Below are 23,664 nucleotides of genomic sequence, written 5' to 3'. Positions count from 1 at the left end.
CTACTGTATTCTTCATTTCCTTATACAGTATTTGTTTTGTCTTCCATCAGTGTAGTTTCTTATATAATACAGTTCCAGTAACAAGAGAGGAAGAAAGGAAAACATTCATGCTAGCACTCAGATCTGGTTCCAAAATCAGAAAAGTGTGTGGTGGAAGGTGGAAACTTAGCATTTCTTCACTGCTAATTTCATCAAGATGAGAATGCACTATCTGTTTTGCCTTTAAAAATTGTGCCAGCTGTGCCTGGAAGAATGTTTTATTGTGTAACAGTAAAATGTTTCTCCCCAACTGGGTTTAATTATTAAATAAGAAACATTGACAATTATATTCAAAACAAGCACCAACTTTTTTGCACTCAGCTGGCAGCAATATTTACATTTAGGGAGCTCTTCATGGGGAAAATATTTCTCCTGAAATTGGTGAGATGAGATGATTATAAAACTCCATGAGGGGGTTTGCAAAGGTCCAGGCCAAGCTGTGACAATGAAACATTTTTCTAGAGCTGCACCAACTCATGACTGTTTCAACTCAACCTTGAAAATTAGGACATTCCAAGCCAGTCATACAAGATACTAGCATTGAGTATGGCCTTATGCTATGCCATGGAAGGTATTGATGTTCCCACAAAGATGAACCAGAATGCCTTATTTTCGATGGCAAACCTTCTAAGCCCTTCAAAAACCTTGGGGAGTTAAGGTTTTTGAGACTGGAGGGCCACATACCCACAATTATTTACAATAATCCATATAGATTTTTTTCCTTCATTTTGCAGTTATTAAGGCATAATTTATGCTAACTTGAATCTCAGTTCTTTTCATACCTATTCCATAAGTTGGCTTCTTTAAATTCCTTGAGGGCACTTCAGCCTATACACAAATTACAATTTTATAATTCCATTCATTAGAAATCATGGAAATATACACAACTCCTCAAATGTTGCTGACTTTAAATAATGATGCCTCTTTAAAAAAACAACTACTATTTTATGCTGTGAAGCTTCATCACAGTGAGTTTTGTTTAGTAACTGGATCTTTCAATCTGCATTTTAAGGGTTTCTTTGACAAAATAAGCAAGGTTAGATTCTTTTTTTCCTGTTCTATATCTCTTGATAAAAAAAAGGAACAAAGTGAGGCATCAGTTGTTAAGGCTTTGTGTAGCCATTGATATTTAATAGAACACACAAGATGGAAGGAAAACATGTAGAAGTTCACAAAAAGTAACTCCACGCTTGCACACCAAAATAACAAAAAAGCTTTTCTGCACTATTTCTACAATGTGCGTCTCCTGCCATATCCCAACCCTAATGTCTGTAGATTGAGCAGAAGGTTACCAAGAGATGCCTATTCCTTATACAGACCATTCCCTGAATGTATTGAACATACAAGAAGCTAACATATGGACAGACTTCTATATCTGTTTGGCACAATGCATGGTTCATACGTCCATAAGCATATTATAATTTATCCTGGCAGAGTCTCCTTGCTTGCTTGCAGCTGACAATGACAACTTCATCCTTATTATGAATGTAAAATCTTTTGGGGATTAAAAACTGCAGGTAGATCCTATGGAATGTGTTGGGTTTCAGAAGTCAATTGGGGAAAAATGAGTGCAATCGAAACAGGAATTGGCATATTCAGATATTTTTCTTAATGCCCACCCCCAGTTATCAAATATTTTGATTTCCTCCTTTCAATCTTTTCCCATAATACCTTAATTATTTTTTAAAATCATCGTTTCATATGATTTACAAAAAATCAGTGGTAGAGTAGTTCAGAGGTATGCCCACCCATATTTTATTATGCAGGGATCAGCTAGTACAAAGGTGCAAAATTTATCCCATTGTCTTGACTTCCCAAATTACTTTTCCCATAGTAGAGGGAAAGTTGTATGTAGGTGTAAAAATAAATATTCTTTAATATGTCACCAAGTATGTATATGAAATGAATTGGGCCAAGGTATCAAGCGGAGAAAAACAGCAAAGGGATTAGAGAACATGAACATAAAGGTCTGGAGAATTTAAGAATTGAGGGACTTAAGGCTCAGGAATAAAGCATGTGCTTTGTCTGCAGAAAGTCTAAGATTTAACAATAGCAATAGCACTTAGACGTATATGTAATGTATCTTTAAAAGTTTTGGCGGGAAAATAGCACGTTGCTGATTGGTTGAAGCCTCCGGCTAAACTGTATATAAAGAGAGGTTTTTCCCAGCACTGGCTGCTGGGTTCACCATATAGTAAAGAGCTGTTGTCACTATCCTGGTCTCCTGCCTCGTTATTGCCCGAATCTAACACTGGCGACGAAGGTGGGATCTCGAGGCTAAGAGCGCCAGGAAAAGAGCTGAACTCACCAGGAAGACGCGAACCCAGCAAACAAGGGGCGGAAAGCAGCGATGTCCGGCTACACACCGCCAGCGCCATTCGACCCAGCTAAGGAAAAATGGGGGTCATACATGGCTCGTTTCGAGTGTTTCCTCGAGGCGAACGAACTTCAAGGAGTTTCAGACAACAGGAAATGAGCGTATTTCCTGAGCCACTGCGGTCCAGAAGTTTTCGACACCGCAGAATCCCTGGCGGAGCCAACGCCGGTACAGTCGGTACCGTGGCAAACTCTGCAGACTTTATTGAAAGCCCATTATGCACCAACGCCGTCCAAGTATGTGCAACGGTTCGAATTCGGGGAGCGCAGACAGCAAGAGGGCGAGTCTATCAGCGCATACATGGCCGCCCTGAGGAAAGCCTCAAAACATTGCGAGTACCGAGACTTGGATGAGGCATTGCTGGAGCAACTCATCCGCGGGGTCAGGGACATCCGTTTGCGGAGGCGGCTGCTGTCTAAAAGCAACTTAACGCTGGCAAACGCCTTGGACGAAGCCAGGGCTAACGAGATGTCTACCCAAGCGGCGGAAACCCTACAAAAGCAGGTCGCACCAACGGCTGGTGCGAAATCAACCCCGGTCCACAATGAAGAGGTCCAGGCCGAATCGGACGGTGAGGAGGAGGAAGGAGTCTTCCACACCGGGAGGCCGGAAAAAGAAGACCGGGGTGACTGCGCGAGTTGCGGAGGGCAACACCAACGACAACAATGCAGATTTAAGGATGCAACGTGTCGGCGGTGCGAAAGGAAGGGGCACCTAGCACAGGTCTGTCGAGCACCCCAACCTTCCCGCCAAAAATTCAAACCGACCAACCAGAGCGCGAACGAGGCGGCCCGTGATTGGTCAATTCAAAAAAGGCGCGAAGTTGAATCAGACTGTCGTGAGAGTGGGTCACGCAACAACACGCCTAGAGAAAAAAATCTTTACGAAGGCAAAGATTGAGGGGGTGCCGTGCCGATTGGAGGTGGACACCGGCTCAGCGATCACGATCATGTCCTGGGACACTCTCGTGAAAGCCGTACCCGCCATCGCAAAGCGCAAGCTGAAACCGCAGAAATTAAGGGTACAAGACTACCAAGGGAATCGCATCCCTGTTCGAGGGGTAACGTCCGTCCACGTCGAGTATGGACAGTACAAGAAAACTCTGCCCATCACCATCGTCGATGGGACCCTGCCAAGCTTGTTGGGACTGGACTGGTTCCGAGCATTGGGCATGGGAGTGACTGGAATCTTCAGAAACGAAGTCGACCTCAAAGACGCACTCGTGAAAGAATTTGGGGACGTTTTCAGAGACTGCCTGGGCAAGTACACGGGGACCCCTATCTCTTTTAACCTAGACCCCCAAGTTGCCCCTATCCGTCTAAAGGCTAGGAGGGTCCCGTTCGCCCTAAAGCCCAGGATTGACCGGGAACTGGACAAGCTAGTAAACCAGGGAATTCTAGTACCAGTTGACCATGCTAAGTGGGAGACCCCTATAGTCACCCCAGTCAAACCGGACGGGTCGGTCCGGATTTGCGCTGACTACAAGGCAACGCTTAACAAAGCGTTGCAAAAGAGTGCTTACCCCGTTCCGGTGGTACAGCACTTACTGCACTCAATGGGGCAAGGGCAAGTTTTTGCCAAGCTAGACTTGGCCCAAGCCTATCAACAGCTGCCGGTAGATAGCAACACAGCCGAAGCGCAGACAATTGTGACTCACAGAGGGGCTTTCAAGTGTACCCGGTTACAGTTTGGGGTTAGTGTGGCTCCAGGATTATTTCAGAATCTAATGGAGCGGCTATTGCAGGGCCTACCAGGGGTGGTACCATACTTTGACGATGTACTGGTATCCGCTGAGAATCTAGAGGAATTAGGGGTAAGGCTGCGAAAAGTTTTGGGCATTTTCCGGTCTGCCGGTCTCACAGTTAAACTGAACAAATGCCAGATCGGGGTTGAATCTGTGGAATTCCTGGGCTACCGGATAGACAGGAAAGGGATTCACCCCACTGAAAGCAAGGTATGGGCCATCAGGAACAAACGAACAAAACGGAGTTACAGGCATTCTTAGGTCTGGTCAACTTCTACGCGGTATTCTTAAGGAATAAGGCAACAGTAGCCGAGCCGCTGCATAAATTACTAGCAAAGACGGCTGCATGGTCTTGGGGAAAGGCGGAAGCTAGGGCATTCGAAGGGGTAAAGAATCTCCTATCGAGTGATAGCCTCCTTATCCAATACAATGGCACGCTGCCATTAGTGTTAAGCTGCGATGCATCTCCCTATGGGGTGGGGGCTGTGCTCAGCCACAGGTTACCAAATGGCACAGAAGCCCCTATTGCATATTACTCCCGAACCATGTCATCAACTGAAAGGAATTATAGCCAGCTTGATAAGGAAGCCTTGGCTATAGTCTCCGGAGTAAAGAAATTCCATGAATATGTATTTGGTCGTGATTTTGAAATCATCACGGACCATAGACCTTGCTAGGTCTGTTGGCAGGCGATCGCCCAACGCCCGTGGCACTTTCGCCCAGACTGACCCGATGGACTATCTTCCTGGCAGCGTATTCCTACAAATTACTACACCGGCCAGGAAAGGAATTAGGCATGCAGACGCCTGAGCAGATGCCCGCTACCAGAGACTATCAAAGACCCCACTCCGGGATACCAGTTCTGCTAATTGACTCTTTGGACTCTGGCCCAGTCACATCCAAAGAGGTGGCTCGGCTTCGATAAGGACATTACAATAAGAACTGTAATTGGTTGGGTACAAGAGGTTGGCCCGCTGCGGCGGCGTTTTAAAGAGTTTGTAAAAACATGGGGAACTCTCAGCTCAAGGGGTGCCTGCTATGGGGGATCGAGTGGTGATCCCGGAGAAATTGAGGAAAAGGTATTGGATCTCCTTCACGAAGGCCACCCAGGGATCGTGAGAATGAAGGGTCTAGCGAGAAGCTATGTGTGGTGGCCCTTAATGGACTCGGAAATTGCTGAAAGGGTAGGGAAATGCCAGGCCTGCCAGGAGTCCAGACCGCTACCCCAACGGCCCCGATTCGGGAATGGGAGAGACCCCAGGGCCCTGGTCTAGGATCCATATCGATTTTGCGGTCCTTTCACGGCCAAACCTTTCTGGTAGTAGTCGATGCCTACTCCAAATGGCTGGAAATCATTCTCATGAGATCCATGACAGCCGAGGCCGTGATTTCAGTCCTACGGCACCTATTCGTAACCCACGGGTTGCCAGACACGTTAGTCTCCGATAACGGCCCGCAATTCACGGCAACCCAGTTTGAGGGGTACTTGGCAGAGGAGGGCATCCGGCATGTCCTCTCGGCGCCTTTCCACCCTGCGACGAATGGCCTTGCAGAACGTTCCGTTCGGAGCGCAAAAGAAGCATTGTCCAGAATCAGGCCAGGCGATTGGCAAACAAAAATCGATACCTTCCTGGCCGTCCAACACAGAACCCCCTGTGTCACAACTGGCAGAAGCCCGGCAGAGCTATTAATGGGTCGGAAGCTCAGGTGCCCACTAGACCGTTTAAACCCAAACTACACACCAGACGGTTACAAAGGGGTACAGGGTAAAACAAGAGGGATGGCAGTAGGCGACCTAGTGTGGGCACACAACTACAGCGAGGGTCCGACCTGGGTAACAGGAAAAATCCTAGAGATAACAGGACCAAAATCATATCTAGTTGAGATAGAGGATGGCCGGGTATGGAAGCGCCACATAGACCAGATAAGGAAACGCATAACTGGTAAATCAGAAACAGGCCCTGACTACCCAACGAATGAATCCACAACTGACTCAAACCCGTGGCAAACGCGAGACTTATCTGAGTTCCAGAAGGTCCAGCGACACCAACCGGCCCATCCTGAAGACAGCGGGGACGACTCTACAAATAATCCAGGGCTGGATGGCCTAGAGGAGGAGCTGAGAGGAACAAACAGTCCCTCCGGTCAGCTCGGCTCACTCCCAGAAAGTGAATTGCGCAGGTCCGAAAGAGTCAGGAGACGCCCAGTCTACCTGCGTGATTACGTAGAAAAATAAGATGTAAATTTTATGTAAATATGGGTAAAGTGTTTTCTGGGAGGGAAGGAGTGTAATGTATCTTTAAAAGTTTTGGCGGGAAAATAGCACGTTGCTGATTGGTTGAAGCCTCCGGCTAAACTGTATATAAAGAGAGGTTTTTCCCAGCACTGGCTGCTGGGTTCACCATATAGTAAAGAGCTGTTGTCACTATCCTGGTCTCCTGCCTCGTTATTGCCCGAATCTAACAGTATATATCACTTAATAGTGCTTTACAGTCCTCTCTAAGCAGTTTACAAATGTCAGCAAATTGCCCCCAACAGTCTGGGTCCACATTTTATTGACCTCGGAAGGACAGAAAGCTGAGTTTAACTTTGAGCTGGTCAGGACCAAACTGCTGGCAATGGGCAGAGTCAATCTACAATACTGCATTCTAACCATTGTGCCACCATGGCTCCTTAGACCTGTTATATTTAGCTAAGAAAAACTGGAGTGGCGATAGGGAGGTGAAGATATTCGCTCCAGATTTCTTTGCAAGCAAAAATGCTTGGTTCAACAGTTCCAATTCTATGAAGTTGGAGTCTGCTAGCATTCACTTGATTTCAGTTCAAATATTCTAACAAAAGGGTTTGTATTAAAGAAAGATAGATACAAAATGGGTGCATTTAGACAACCTGAATTCCCCCCCAAAAAAACATGCAATATTTATTTTACTATTTATTTATTTAAAAGATTCATTGCATGTCTCTGAGAAGCTGACAACAATTTAATCCAGAAAGAATGATACAAGTAAATAAAACAGCTACTCTTTTTAACAAGAACTACTAAGGCTAGTTATGTATACAAACCATAATATTTCAGGAGCTGTATCTATCTACTTACTGCCTGATTTTAGCTTTGCAAGCTTGTTCTGGCAAGCTTGTTGCCCCTTTGAGGCTGGATAAACACCTGATCTTTTCCTTGTGTAGGATGTTCTTATGCCATGTTTTTGCTCTTGGTTTTAAATGCCATGGAACCTAATGTTTGTCATGCTTGCTTCTATCTATCTATCTATCTATCTATCTATCTATCTATCTATCTATCTATCTATCTATCTATCTATCTATCTATCTATCTACCTACCTACCTACCTACCTACCTACCTACCTACCTACCTACCTAGCTAGTTACCTACCTCTAATTTTTATAGGTGCCCATTTGGTGACTCTGGGCTGAAGTTTGTTTGCCTAGCAGTCCTGGAACACTTCCGCTTGCCAGAGGGCTGCTTCTATCCCTCTAATTACTTTTCTCCATCCACAAATGTATTGTATTGATTAAAATTTACAGTTGCAAGAAACGTGCCTCCTTGATTTGCAAGAACAGTTTATATGCCAGCCGATTTTCTTTCTGCTAATGGAAGAGGAAAAGAAAGAAAACAGCAGGAGAGAGAAATGAGAAAGAAACAGTGCAAAAATGTTGTCACAGGAAAGATTGATGGGATTATGATTTTAATATCCTAAAGTTGCAGATGTCAGTATTGATCCATAGCACAGGGAAGCAGGCATAATTCATTTAAAGATGCTGGATCTCCACCAAGCACTGCTGACTACATTTCAAAATTAAACTGACTATGCAGCAATAATTACACAATAAGTGAGAAAAAGAGAAAGAGGTTCATCTTTTTATTCGTCTTTTTACCCCAAGATAAGAAACCGAAATCACACGTCTGCATTATTTTAGGTACATTGTGAGTGAATAATTCTACAGGCAGAAAGAATTGGTCTGAATTGGGTTGGGAAAAAAAAATACACAAAATGCTACCTAGCATTCACATTTCTATTTTACATTTCTAAATTATTCATTTTTTATATTTGTTTCTATTTTTACAAAAGAGTTAAATGGGTAACCAGTAGTTTGAAGCATCATAATGTACTATTTAAACATTATTTAAATAGATACCCATTAACAGCCAAAACAAATAAATGCATCTGAGATGTTGAAATCTCACAAAACAAAAGGACATTTGTTGCAGAGACTGTGTTAGCTTACAAAAGAGGTGTGAACAAATATGTAGGCAAGAAACTTTTGTTTCAGAGCACGGCTTCTAATTTCTGAAATATTAAGTCTTTTTCAGAAGAAGGTGATTTAATTGGGAAAGGAAAGAGATTATAAGAGATTATTTTTTCAGATATCTCCAGGTTACTATGCTTTTATTAACTGGCATTCCTGATTCCAAGGCTTTCTGTTACTAAGATGCGAACCAGAACCTGGTCTATCAAAGAATTTTTGCCGACTCTTCCTATATTAATGGTCCTCTTTTCCCATTTCTAAATGTAACTTTATTTCTCGGGGTATTAAACACACTCATATTAACTATAGAGTATCTTGACATACTAGCTGTGGCCCAACAAGAACAAGGGACCATTAACACAGACATCTGATGTGTCAAGAGCAATAAATCCTCTGGGGCCAATTGACTCGCTCCTTTTCTAGCTTCAAGCCCCACATTAGGCCAAATAGTGAAAGCAGATGTCCTATCCGGATAGCTTTTTGGAGAGTAGCAAAGAGTCTGAATTCTCACATTGTACAATTGTGCCAACAGTTGGAGAATTTGATCTGGGAAACATCCAAACTTAATTGCAAAAAGCCCTGATCGCACAAACTCCAAGGAAGAATTCCACAGAGATTGAGAAAAGAGGAGCTGCTATAACATGGAAGAAATTCACATGCTGTCAGAGGGCGAAGTGGTATCTCAGATTGCTGTGATTTATCCAGTAGCACTTACCTGCCTCCACAACTTTTGAATACCAAACTGACAAGAAAGACTGTAATCTCAATAAGGGAATACACTCTCTCACCTTCCATCCTACTATTCAGCTACTTAATCCTCACTGTTTAAGGGAGGTACCTCTAAGATGGATCTGAAAAATCTCTGCTTTTGAGTAGTGAACAACAACTGGGCTCGAGCTTTCCCAGAGTCTTAAAGAAAAGATGGTAGCATGGAAGAATCAATTTCATAGATTTGAGTTTTACATTCTATCCAGACATGCAATATCACTCAATTTTATGCACCAGCACAGAAGATTGAATGGCAGCTCTCAATCTTCTCCTGCTCTGCCCATATGCATAACATCTCATGCTTAAGGACCATCCCTGACATGATATCTATACTGCAAAAAAAGTGCAATGTACAGTATATGTCATGGAAACCACTGCATCTTGCACACAAACGTTCTGTTGAACGCATAGAAGGTGACAGATTCCCATCCCACATTAAGCAAACCATAGTTTAATTTCACTTTAGAATTAATAAATAATTATGAAATGTCATTAATGAATAACTGGATTTGTTCAACATATCTGCATAAATTAGTTTGCCAACAAATCTACATGACATGCCAAGGGAACCCACCACATTATGAACAAGTGCAATATGTAAATCAGATCATTGATTGCACAGGGGGGTAGGTGAAGATCAAACCACACTTGTCACATACAAAGAATTTACATTTTGTTATCTGTGTGGGGCGTATACAACTCTTCTCTTTCAAGCAGAAACACTTCCAGAATTCAGTCCTAGCAATATTTACATTATCCAGTTTGGATGGCTTAAAAGTAATGCAACACAATACAGAATATTAAATATCTTTTGAATGTATGGAACAAATCCAGCCAGCACTAGAGATCAAAAGATTTTTTTGTATCCATGTGCATGTTTTTCTCCTTTACTGATTTAAGAACTTGCATTAATTTTCATGCAATGGAAAACTTATCCCTGAGAATTGTGATTGAGGTGTTTATTTTCAGGAAAGATGTACGAAATGAAAGGTGGTTTGATGTTTGACTCATGATTCCTATCCATGCCATATATTCTGATGGGAGCACAGATACTCTAAATTTTGTTCATCACCCATGGTCCTTTTATACTTCTTTATACTTTTGGTACTTTTTTTTTATTTGCATTTATATCCCGCCCTTCTCCAAAGACTCAGGGCGGCTTACACTATGTCAAGCAATAGTCTTCATCCATTTGTATATTATATACAAAGTCAACTTATTGCCCCCAACCATCTGGGTCCTCATTTTACCTACCTTATAAAGGATGGAAGGCTGAGTCAACCTTGGGCCTAGTGGGGCTTGAACCTGCAGTAATTGCAAGCAGCTGCTGTTAATAACAGACTGTCTTACCAGTCTGAGCCACAGAGGCCCTTTGGTGCCAGAGGTACTGGCACCAAAACCATTGCTAGTAGTAAAGAGCACAGTATTAGCAATTTCTCATTTGATGGACTTTCTCCTAGAATGGAACTGATCCTCCCTTTGCCCTTTTCTTTTATTATCTGGTTTCTCTTTTAATGCACTTGGTCCTTTAAGCATGCACTTGTCATTCACGGCTATGTCATATTTCAAGCATTCACAGTGTAGTACTTGGCATCCTGGAAATTATGATGCTGTCTTCAGATGCTATTAACTATTATTGCCATTTTTGTTGGGGCTCAGATTGCCAAAGTATTGAGGCAGATTAGATATTGACTGTGACGTGAAGAGTGACAAGCAGCACAACATCTCCATCTGATGCCTGTACCATTTGGAGAAGTGTTCGAAACAGAGTGTCTGGGATATTCAGATATGCCATACAACTCCACCACAGAGGAATTAATTAGTCTTTCCTCCTTCCCATTACTTACCAATGTGTTCCCAGTTTTTAATTGGGTAGAACATAGAGAAGAGTTACAATACCACAGATATTTAGTTAACAGAGAAACAAAGGAACTATTAAATAATTTAAAATGGTCATGGAGCAGATTCCACAAAGCATTTATAGTCTATAAATACTACCCACCCCTTACACTGAAATTATTCCCCACCCTGTCGTCTTGCCAAAGGCAGCTGGTCCTAAGCTAAGCTTCTGGGCCTCTCTTAAACCTGCCCTTCCTCCTTCCCCATTAAATCCCTCTCCTTTTGTTCCCTGCTCTTCAGGGCCAGCTCTATACATTTTAGCGTCATGGGCAAAATCATATTCTGGAATTGCCTATGATTCATCTTTTGATTTTGTTAGGAATTTTATAAAGGTGCTCTCTCTTTTTTCCTTTTGATGTTCTGAGACTTATAGTTAAAATTTTCAACCCTGGACATGTTTTTTCTTTTCTTGGGCATTTTTTTACTATTTTTACAATACAAATTTATATTTAACCTTCAAATAGGCACACAGTATGCTATTACTGCTTTTTAAACTGTATTTTTCAAAAATCTTTTCAATTTTGCTCTATCCGGTTCCCCGAGGCTGGTGCCTATTCAGTCTTAGCCTAGAGCTGGCCCTGCTTCTTCTCCTGGAAAATACCTGTTTCCCCCAAAATAAAGATATCCCCTGATAATAAGCCCAACCGGGCTTTTGAGCTCATGGCAATAAGGCCAAGCGCTTATTTCAGGGTTCAACAAAATATAAGACAGGGTCTTATTTTTGAGGAAACACGGTAATCAGCATTACCATTCTTTGATTGCCCCAAAGGTGCTTTTCAAAAGGCAACCGGACTTTTATTTTTATTTTCTTTGAAAATGTTTTGCTTCTTATCCAAAAAGTTTCTTCAGTTCTGTGTAGATTGTTCCATTCTGAAGAACTGATGAGGCTTCTTGGATGAGAAGGGAGGAATTTTTAAGGGAAAAACAACAACACAAGTACATCCAGACAACCATGACCGGGATGATTGAGAATCTCCACAGATATCTTTTGATTGGCAACTTTACTACCCAATCCTCACAATCCTGTTTTTTTCCCCTCTCACTTTTTCACATTCTGATATTCTTTACCCTCTCTTACCAGAAATCTGTATTGATAGGGCTTAGGCTGAAGGAACCATAACATCAGACTGAGGGCTGCATGCAGAGGTGGATTTCAGCAGGTTCTGACCAGTTCTGGAAAACCGGTAGTGGAAATTTTGAATAGTTTGGACAACCAGCAGTAAAAATTCTGACTGGCCCAGCCCCCATCTATTCTCTGTCTCCCAATTCTCAGCTGATTGGGAGGAAATGAGGATTTTTGCAGTAACCTTCCCCTGGAGTGGGGTGGGAATGGAGATTTTTACACTATCCTTCCCCTGCCATGCCCACCAAGCCATGTCACACCCACCAAGCCACACCCACCGACCGGTAGTAAAAATTTTATGAAACCCACCACTAGCTGCATGTAACCCTCTCTCCTCCTCTCCCCTCCCTCTGTCTGTGTTGACTGTCACAGCTGCAATAAGTAAAGCATTCTATATATCAGGACTAAGTTTGGCGAGACCAGCTGCCTTGCTTTAAATGTCTGGAACATTTGATTCCACAGTCTTAGTTCTCTGCCTAGAAAAAGTTGTGCCCCAGGTAGATTGAAAAACCCTGTCTGCTCAGCTGATTGGGAGGAAATGGGGATTTTTGCAGTAACCTTCCCCTGGAGTGGGGTGGGAATGGAGATTTTTACACTATCCTTCCCCTGCCATGCCCACCAAGCCATGTCACACCCACCAAGCCACACCCACCGACCGGTAGTAAAAATTTTATGAAACCCACCACTAGCTGCATGTAACCCTCTCTCCTCCTCTCCCCTCCCTCTGTCTGTGTTGACTGTCACAGCTGCAATAAGTAAAGCATTCTATATATCAGGACTAAGTTTGGCGAGACCAGCTGCCTTGCTTTAAATGTCTGGAACATTTGATTCCACAGTCTTAGTTCTCTGCCTAGAAAAAGTTGTGCCCCAGGTAGATTGAAAAACCCTGTCTGCACCCTAGCAGACATGTTTATGTGGTATAGGTAAAGGAAAAACAGAGAACATCATCCTTGTCTGATGCTCAGAATATAAATCTGTCGTTCCAGGCTTCCAAAGATATTTTGCCCATGGAGTAATGAAGTGAAATCAATATCCCGAGTAAACTGATATGAGGCTTGACTGGGGAATTAGAAAAGCACAGAGATTAGGCAGGCATTTTGGGCCTCTATGAGTAACAGGACTGAAAAGTTGCTACTGTTCACAACTCAACACTATGAAAAGCAGGGTGAGGTGAGATGAGGTTTGTCATTGGCTTGGTGGCTGGGAGTGCACCCCTTATAAGGGAGAAGACTTGGCATGTTCTGAGGTTCCATCTATAGCAAGTACTGTTGGAAATTTGCTTGAGCTTTAATTATGCTGCACATGCTTCCAAAGGACCTCCCGCATCGGACCTCATTTGTATTTGGGTGGACTTAAGAAGGTGTTTTTTTGAGCAGTGGATAACAAACATCAAGTGACTTTAAAGAGAGATTTCAGAGGTAAGAGAGATGGCCATAAGAGGATACCTATATTTTTTTGTTCCTTGTATTTTGCCTTGCATGTTTCTCCAGGGGATTTGCCCGCACAAACATTCACAGTTCTAACCACATAAGAGATTATGAGAAATCCACTTACGCTATATGAAATAGAACATATTTTTCACATTAAGATCCATGCATTTTAATATGCAGGAAGTGTATATTATCTGCTTTCTCATACTGTTTCTGGTTCGTTATTGGCTTTATGCTCAGAATCCTTTTGCACACTGATGCTATGAGTAAATTTTGCTCACTAGAGGGAGGGAATAGCCTAATAGCAGATAGAAAATGTATAAATAATCAAAGAGAAATAAGAAAGAGAAAACAACTGCCAGTGTCTAACATTACATTAACACAATGTATAATAGAACCATCTGCCCAAACATTTTTCTCTCTGAAAAAGGTCAAAGTTTATAATAATCTGAGCAGCTATTCTTTATTTTCAACATACGCTTTTTATGCTTTTTATGTTATAATATAAAAAGATGTGATGGTTCAGTGGTTAAGATGCTGAGTTTTAGCTCATTAAAGATCTGTAGCTCAGCAGTTCGAGACCCGAGTGCCACGAGATAGAGTGAGCTACCGTCACTTGTCTCAGCTCCTGCTAATGTAACACTTTGAAAGCATGCAAAGGCAAGTAGATGAATATGTACCACATATAAGCATATAGGAAGATAACAGCCTTCCATGTTTCGCCATATACTCTGTGCTATGGCATGATAACATGCTGCCAGTGACTGCATGACAATGGAAACATTTCTGGACAACACTGGCTCTTTGGCTTAAGAAACAGAGATGAGTACTGCCCCTAAAGTTGGTCATGAGTAGGGGGGCCCTTTATCTTTTTACCATATTATAATATCATCATACAGAGCCCAAATCTAAGACAAGCCACTGTTAGATATGCTAAACATCCCCGAGCATCTCTATGTAAAGTAGGCTTCAGAATCCTATAATAAAGAAAGTAGAATACCAGTGTTTCTCATATATCTATACCATCTTTTCTTTTGGGTAATGTACATAGTGATCATACCATGTTATTTTTGCAGTAGTCCTAAAGATTAGAACAGATCAATTGATTTAAGATCACTTGTTAACTAGAACCGAATCCATTCAGTTGATCCAAGCATCAAGGCAGAGATACCTCAGCTGTAGATCCTGGGCCCTTGGGTGGAAAAAGAGTGTTTAAAAATGACTCAAGCGTGAGAACTGAACTTGGACTTTTAAACTTATGAATGTTTTTCATCCACTTTATTTTCTTAACAGAGGGACAACATATTATGAATTAACCATCAATGTAATATATTTTTTTAACTTGTGGAATGTTATTTTGAAATGATTTTTTTTTTTGGAGCGAGGGGCATACTGTATCTATTTACTTTGCAAAATGTTGCAAATGTCAATAAAGCTCTGCTTCTCTCAGAAATATTTGTGCGTTTCTAGCATTTCTGCTGGTGTGGCTCATTGCAATATTTTGGATTTTAAAATGTGCGCAATGACCTTTGGCGTGTTTATCATGTTACTTCCACAGATGCTGAACCTGTAAGTGGCACTTACGCTCACTAATACCAGGGAGAGACAATTCAGTGATGTCTTGTGCGCTTCTCCGTAAATAAAATTCTGAACAAAAATGGGGCTGTGAAATGAAATCAGAGAATTAAGAGAGGTGGTGAGCAGATTGATTTTCTTCGCAATATTATATTTGTGCAAGCAAAGGGTTTTCTACATTTGCCACACTAAAGGGTAAGCATTCTATAATGTTTACAGAAATAAAAATATCATCAGTTTAACAATATAAACTCTTAAACAATCCCATCATTCAAGCCTATTTTCTTTAACAGAAGCTTTCTGTAAATCATCAAACTAAAAAAAAATCCACTTTATTTGTCATATTCATGCCTTTCTGTGCACTACTGCCCAGTATAAAGCTACATTCCACTTCCCAATTTTTTCATTACTAAAATCTTTCATACTCTATCGATCAGAAATCTGTTAAACATTTCTCAGGTATTCTTAACAAAACTAAATCCTCTGTATATTTTTGTTAGGAAACTGCGACAGTATTATTCTAATCTTCAGATACAGATGTAGTCTACACACACTTATTAAATAAGTCCAAATACAGTCTATAAGCAAACCTCATGTATATTTTAATATTTATCATTAGACCCAATGAACATACCCACCCCAGATCCGTGAATGGGAAAAACATCATGAAACATTACATGATGCTGCGTGTTTGATACCCATGGAAAAGGTGGTGGAGAATGGAAGGATTTATACTCTTTGCAGACAGCTGGTCATTTGCATTCTTTTAATGAGTCATTGAGGCCACCTGGAGGTTTATCTCTGTCATCAGGGTCACCTGTCAAAATTGAACAGTCCTCTCTCAACAGAGTGGGATGAATATGAGCTCATCTATTTCCAGTCTTCCAACAGTTCCAAGAAGGCTCCATCCCCATTTGCACCACTCAGGTAACCCTAATGACAAGATAAACCTCCAGGTGGCCTTAACAATTTGCTAAAAGAATGCAAATGATCAGCTGTCTACAAGGAGTATAAATCCTTCTATTTCCCACCATCTAGTCCAGGAGTGTCAAACTCATGGGCCGGATGCATCATACACTGACCACACCCACACCCAGTTTAGCAAAGGGGGAAAAAGTTACAATACATCATGTGATGATGCTCTGATGACGCAAGTTTGACACCCCTGATCTAGTCAGAGCTGAAGAAGCTTCTTGGATGAGAAGCAAAACACCTTCAAAGAAATACCAGAAAGTCCAGTTGCCTCTTGAAAAAGCACCTTTGGGACAACCATGATCTGGATGACTGAGAATCTCCCAAGAGATTTGGTTAGGAATGCAGCAGTGTGGGTAGTTATGTAAAAATTATGAATTTCCATATACTACTACTACTACTTTGCAAGCTGCATTGGCTTCCTAAAGGCTTATTGATGCAATTCAAGATGCTGACTATTACCTATTATGGTCCAAGGTCAAGATATTTATGGAACTCCCAATCTGTGAACATACATGCCCATTCCATAATCTCTGACACAGAGGGCATACTTGACTGCCTCCAAGAAGCAATGCCATCTAATGGGTCCTGGAGATGTTTCTACTCTGTCATGGCATCTGCCTTTGAAATAAGTGTATTTTTCTAGATTCAGATGAGTCTGACCTTGCTGGTCTTGCATTAGGCTTTTCCTTCAAGCACTGGGTTAGGAGATTGGGAAGATCTGCCTGGAAAATTGGCTTTTCCAGACAAGTTTATCCACAGATTTTGAATATGTAGTGGTTTGGGCCTCTTTTTGTGTTCCTTATTAGTGTGTTATATTTCTTTTTTAAATTTATTGTTTATCTTATTTTCAATTTTATATTAGCCATCCAGAAGCCATATTGTAAGTTATGTAGCTATACAAATCATATAAACCAGGGATAGTCAACCTTTTTACACCTACCGCCCACTTTTGTATCTCTGTTAGTAGTAAAATTTTCTAACTGCCTACCGGTTCCACAGTAATGCGCCATGTATTGTCGTCTGCGCATGCCTCTCGCGCATTGTGGATTGGGTTTGGGGAGACGCTGGCTACCAGCTCTGCTTGTCTGTTACAGCTGGGTGGTGTGGGGGGAGATGCGCGAGCTATTCTGGGATGTGGCTCTTTTGTTTGCGGTCGCACTATAGCGCCATTTAGTTTCACTTACGTAACGTGAACTAAACTTATGCGTGGGCAATACAAATAGAATATTTTCAGAAATTTAAATTGTCACGGGGAATTTTATGAAAACCTAATAAAAATGTTTTTAAATAATGCTATGATTTTTTTTTTTAGTCAATTAAACTAAAAAAAAGGAAAGTGCTTCAGTGTCGGACAAAACCCGTACTGCCCACTATGAAAGCTGGAACGCCCACTAGTGGTTGACTACCTCTGATATAAACAAACCAACTTTGCTTTATGGCTATGTTCACCATATACACCTGCTGCACTATAGGTTTATGATGGATTTCTGAATTTGAATAATATTTTTTGCTACTAAATATGCCATATTATCAAAGTGATACTGAGCTACTTGTTGCTATAAGCAGCACACCGTGAAAGAAGGATCACTTGCTCCAGGCCTGAACAATAAATGTTAAGGATTTCTTAAACTGTCTAATGTTTTGACAGAGAATCACAGAAATATAAAGACCTTGTTTGAACCTGGACTATTCTCCACAATCAGGGCATAATCCGTCACAAGTACTACAGTGATCCATTTCATCTGTTTCACAGGGGAAGGTCTTTTTATTTTTACCGCACTACTTGTGCCTTTGAAAGGAAGTGGGAGAAATAATAAGCTACAATGGAGGAAGCAGTTGATTGTCCTTCATTTTCAAGAGGGGCTAAGGTGGACCCTCCTTTCTAGAGCTGAGACAGAATGACTGGCCCAAGGTCGAACAACTGGCTTTGTGCTTAAGGTGGGACTAAGATTCATGGTCTCCCAATTTGTAGCTTGATTGAAATGGGATGTGCAGATGACCTTGGGGAACAAGGGGAAGAGATGCTACCTAAGACACAATCAGACAAGAGTGGTGTAGCAGCCAGAGAAAGAAATTTAGGATGGACCCAATCTAATGAATCAAACAGTTAAAAGTGGTGGCTGGGAAGTTTGTACTTTCAAACATGCAAGATTCTGTTTATAACTGGGGTGAAATCCAGCCAGTTCTGACAGGTTTTAGAGAACCGGTAGCAGAAATTTTGAGTAGTTCGGAGAACCTGCAAATGCCACCTCTGGCTGGCCTCAGAGTGGGTGGGAATGGAGATTTTGCAATATCTTTCCCTCAGGAATGGGGAGGGAATGGGGATTTTGCAGTATCCTTCCCCTGGAGTGGGGTGGGAATGTCGATTTTGCAATATCTTTCCCTCAGAAATGGGGAGGGAATGGGGATTTTGCAGTATCCTTCCCCTGGAGTGGGGTGGGAATGTAGATTTTGCAATATCCTTCCCCCAGGAATGTGGAGGAAATGTGGATTTTGCAGTATCCTTCCCCTGGAGTGGGGTGGGAATGTAGATTTTGCAGTATCCTTCCCCTGCCATGCCCACCAAGCCACACCGTGCCCACCAAGCCACGCCCACGAAACTGGTAGTAAAAAAATTTAGATTTCACCACTGATTAATAAGGTAGAATTAGTTCACCTAATTATGTTTCTTGTCTGATTTATCTGGGAGGCTGAAACTGAGGCCTTAAATTCTACAATAATTTGGCCGATATTGTCTTTTGCTATTTATGTTGTCTTTTTATCAGCTGAGTTTATTTATGACTGGTGGAATATACTTATATAAGCCAATCAGCCAATCAACCAACTAACCTGTGACCTTTGTACCTAAGGTCCTTATTATTAGGATCCTTATAGGGTACTCCTCTCCTTGCTTAAGAATGTAACACATATTTTCAGTCATTTGCATGAAGTCTTCATATTGACAGGATTATTATCCAAGGCAGGCATTCCATTCTTCTCTTTGTATCTATTTGCATAGCTTTATTCCAAAAGTTTGCAGACCAAGCTAATAAAGTAGTATATATCAGTTATTAAGACCCAAGGAACTGGGATCTTACAATGATGTCTTGGAGCTGAATCTGCTTGCTCTCCAGCTGTTGTGGATTTGAGGCAAATACTTCAACAGGATTGGGGTATTGAAGTCCTGCGTGTGAGTGAAAAATCTATTAGGAATAGAATTAAAAGCTAATGAGGGAGGAGAGGATTTATTTTTCTTTCTAAATGAGAAGAAAGGTAGTTGTGAAGTCCCAGTTGATTAACTTCCTAGAGGATCAAATTTTTGGCTTTCAAAGGTATGGTAGTAGCATGGTAAGTAAGCTGCTGAATGAGGTAAAACAGGGGTTTTCAGAGGTGTTCTGAGGTTGCTGACTCAAACAAAACCAACTAAACATTTAGACCAGGGGTCTCCAACCTTGGCAACTTTAAGACTTGTGGACTTCAACTCCCAGAGTTCAACTCTGGGAGTTGAAATCCACAAGTTTTAAAATTGCCAAGTTTGGAGACCCCTGGTTTAGACTGTTTGCATATTTGGAGTGAAAAAAGCCATGCCAGAAAAGACCATCTCCTGAGTCCATCCAGTTAGCCCTGTTTTGGTTATATCAAATTTGGATTATTATGCTTGCTTTACTTCTGTGACCCAAATAAAATAATACATACACTGCTCATGTGGCTTACTGGAACCTTAGTGCAACATGAAGCAATAATAATATGCTAGTATTCCAACATGGAAATATTTCTTTCCCGGGTCAATTCCTATTTTTATTAATATGTAAAGACCAGGAACCTGAAGTCTTGTAGCTAGTGCTGAACCATATGATTTCTACAAGCCCTGGGCAATGGAGAATACAGTTGGGAGTTAGAATCAGAGGCATTGAGAGAACATTACGTCTTCTGATTCTTTTTAAATGAAAGGAGATAGCTGGTAGTTTCTGATCACACACAGCCCTCACCGTAATTTCATGCTGCCCTTGGCTTCATTGGAAAAGGTTTTGCACCTCTCCATATAGTATGAATTGCTTTTCAAAATTTTTCACCCCATTTGTGCAAACAGACATAGAGGATAAAATGTTCCTGAGGGTATGGGAAAATACCTGTAGGTACTTCAGCCATCATTATATATCCCTAGGTACTTCCAATCATTTGTTCCCTGTGTGTGGTAAATAAAGCTAGCATTGCCCTGGGCATAAACCACATACCTCTCATACAATATTATTTCAGTTATGCAAGGCCTCTCAATATCTGCTGGTCACCCACGTATGAAAATTGTGAGAAAGTAAATATTGGATATGGAAGTCCTGGCATTTATTTTGGATATGGAAGTCCTGGCATTTATTTATTCAGGATAATAGTTTGAAAAGGGGTGTCCTGGTGTCCTTTTTTCAGGTTGATTGTACTCATTTGCTCCCCATCTGTCACTCAGGTCTCAGCTCTCACTTGTGGCTCCAAATAGCTATAAAATGTGCAGTGCAATGGTTTACCCCAGTAAACCATTTTGGCAGAGTGATAAGGATAATCAACAGACATAGGAGATTTGTCTATCCCAGCATGTGAAGTCTGGCCCTAGCAGATTGATGGTAGGAAATTGATCAATAGCCCAACAGTCAATAACGTAGGCCCAGCAGGCTTGTGGAGGGCTAAGAGCACACAACTGGTTATCCACTGGAGCAGAATATCCAAAGGAATTGCTCTGCCCCTGTTCCTGATGCATAGTGGTGGTGACATTTCCAGAATGAAAGAAAAACCATTGTAGCCATTCCTAAAAGGGTAAGTGCTTCTGTATTTTTTTGCTCCCCCCAAAAATAAGAGGTAAACCCCTCCCCCATCCAATTGCCATTATATACACACACACACACACATCTCTTTTGAGAAGAATAAGGAATTCTATGAAGACTGGAGATCTGGCTTTACTTCAATATTATAACTTGCAACTGAGCCCAGAAATGGGCTAAGAGCAATTGTAGTTCAGAATAACAGAGTGGGACCACCAACCTTGGTGGTCTTCTAGTTCAACTCCAACTCAGGCAGGAAACTTTATACAATTTCAGACAAATGGTTATCCAATCTCTTCTTTAAAACATCCAGTGTCAGAGCATCCACAATGTCTGGAGGCAAGTTGTTCCACTGATTAATTGTTCTGTCAAGAAATTTCTAGGTTGGTTTTCTTTTTGATTAGATTCCATCCATTGCTTCTTGTCCTGCCTTCAGATGCTTTGGCGAATAGGTTGACTCCCCTCTTCTTTGTGGCAGATATTTAGATATTGGAACACTGCTATTATGTCACACCCTAGTCCTTTTTATTCAACTAGACATACCCAATTCCTACAAACCTTCTTCATATGTTTTAGCCTAAAGTCTCTTAATCATCTTTGTTGCTCTTCTCTGCACTCTTTCTAGACTTTCCTCATATTTTTTATATCATGACAACCAAAACTGCAATATCCCAAGTGTGGTCTTACCAAAGTATTACAAAGTGGTACTAACACTTCATGTGATCTTGATTCTATCCATCTGTTAATGTAGCCTAGGACTCCTTTGGCTTTTTGACAGCTGCAGCACAGTGCTGGCTCATATTTAAGTGATTGTCCACTAGGACTCCAAGGTCCTTCTCGCAATTATCACTATTAAGCCAGATATCACCTAGTTTGTGAAACACTGCTCAGCCAGGCTGTTTAGCCCAGTGACCAAATCTTAAATAAGTTGCAATTTTGGAACCATATAAATAGCAATAGCACTTAGACTTATATACCGCTTTACAGTGCTTTACAGCCGTCTCTAAGTGGTTTACAGAAATCAGCAGATTGCCCTCAACTATTTGGGTCCTCATTTTACCCACCTCGGAAGGATGGAAGGCTGAGTCAACCTTGAGCTTGGTGGACTTTGAACTGCCAAATTGCAGGCAGTCGGCAGTCAGCAGAAGTAGCCTGCAGGACTGCAATCTAACCACCGAGCCACCGAGCATTACAACAGGCTAGCTGGGTTTCACATCTGCGCTGATTATGCCCCTCACTGTGGCAACCAATATCTCAGAGTAAAACACCCTCACTCCACTTATAAAATTATTTCCTAACTTGTATCAATGTACCTAAGCATGCTTTACTTGTGTTGAATTATGAACAGAGATGCCTCCAGCTGCATTGCAGATGTTGTGCAATTTACTTTTGGCTGGCAAAGGATATGGTGAGTTGCATATTAACAGCTGATTATCGCTGATAGCCTACTCAGTACTCATTTAAAGTTTTCAAGAACCAGAACTGCCTGTTTAGTTTTAAATTCTTCCTGAGTTGTCGCAGGAGAAAACAGTAGATTAAAGAACTTTTAACAATCACTGAGAAGATCACATTTTTCAAAGCCTTCTGCATAGATGTACCCATTGTAGCTAACAGTCATGCTCAACTCAAGGCAAAAAAATGTGTCTTCATTTACGTATTTGTAGATCATAGAATAGATTAGATACACTACCCGGTAATTTGCGTATCTTCTTGGGGTTATTTCAAACATTTTAATTAATTTCTTGAGGTTGTAATTGTATACTTATCTATCTGGAAATGAACTCATTAAACTCAGTGGGACTTATTCAGGAAAGGCTTGTGCTGCAACATAATTAAAAAGCTTTGCATTGGTACAATAGAAAATAAATGGATTTTCTTTTAGGATTTTACTTTAGAACACAATGTTAGGTGCAGTTCTAATCTTTACATTTTTTAAGATCTAGTTCTAGTTCCAGTCCTTAATTTTTATTGTATAGAAAACAGAAATCAACATTTTTTCATAACTGCTTTTTTTCATAACTGAAGCCATGAAAATGAATGAATGAATGAATGAATGGATGAATGAATGATCAATCTTTGGTTTTAGCTTAATATGTTCAATCAAGTCACTCAGAAGAGCTTGGCATTATGGGCAAACCAAAATACAATGACATGTTCTGCAAAATGGTCCTGACATAGTATTAAATGTAAAAGATTTATATAAATGGAAAATAAATATTGTGTGTGTATGTACATCCCTCTCTCTCTCTCTCTCTCTCTCTCTCTCTCTCATTCTCTCTCTCTCTCTCTCTCTCTCTCTTACTTAAGAGTAAATTAACTATTATGTTAAGTATGATGTTGACACTTGAATATTGCCAATTCTTGCCATGTATCCAATAGGATAGTTACAGGAAATAACTTGTTAGTGTAGTGTGTGTGTGTGTGTGTGTGAGAGAGAGAGAGAGAGAGAGAGAGAGAGACAGACAGACAGACAGAAAGACAGACAGAGAGAAACTGATAGACTATGGATCCAATATTGCAATGTTTGTCTCATGTGCATGCAGGGATCCCCTAAAGCATTTCAAACAAAGGTGGCTAAAAGTCCCTAGTTCAATTAGAAAACAGTCACAGTTCAACAGAGTAATACATATTCAACATTCTAACTATCTCCAGGTTTTTGGAGAAGTCCTGGAAAGATATTGCC

This window comes from Ahaetulla prasina, chromosome 1 (assembly GCF_028640845.1).
Source record: "Ahaetulla prasina isolate Xishuangbanna chromosome 1, ASM2864084v1, whole genome shotgun sequence".
In the NCBI taxonomy this organism is placed as follows: Eukaryota; Metazoa; Chordata; class Lepidosauria; order Squamata; family Colubridae; genus Ahaetulla; species Ahaetulla prasina.
This window is presented reverse-complemented; position numbering follows the sequence as displayed.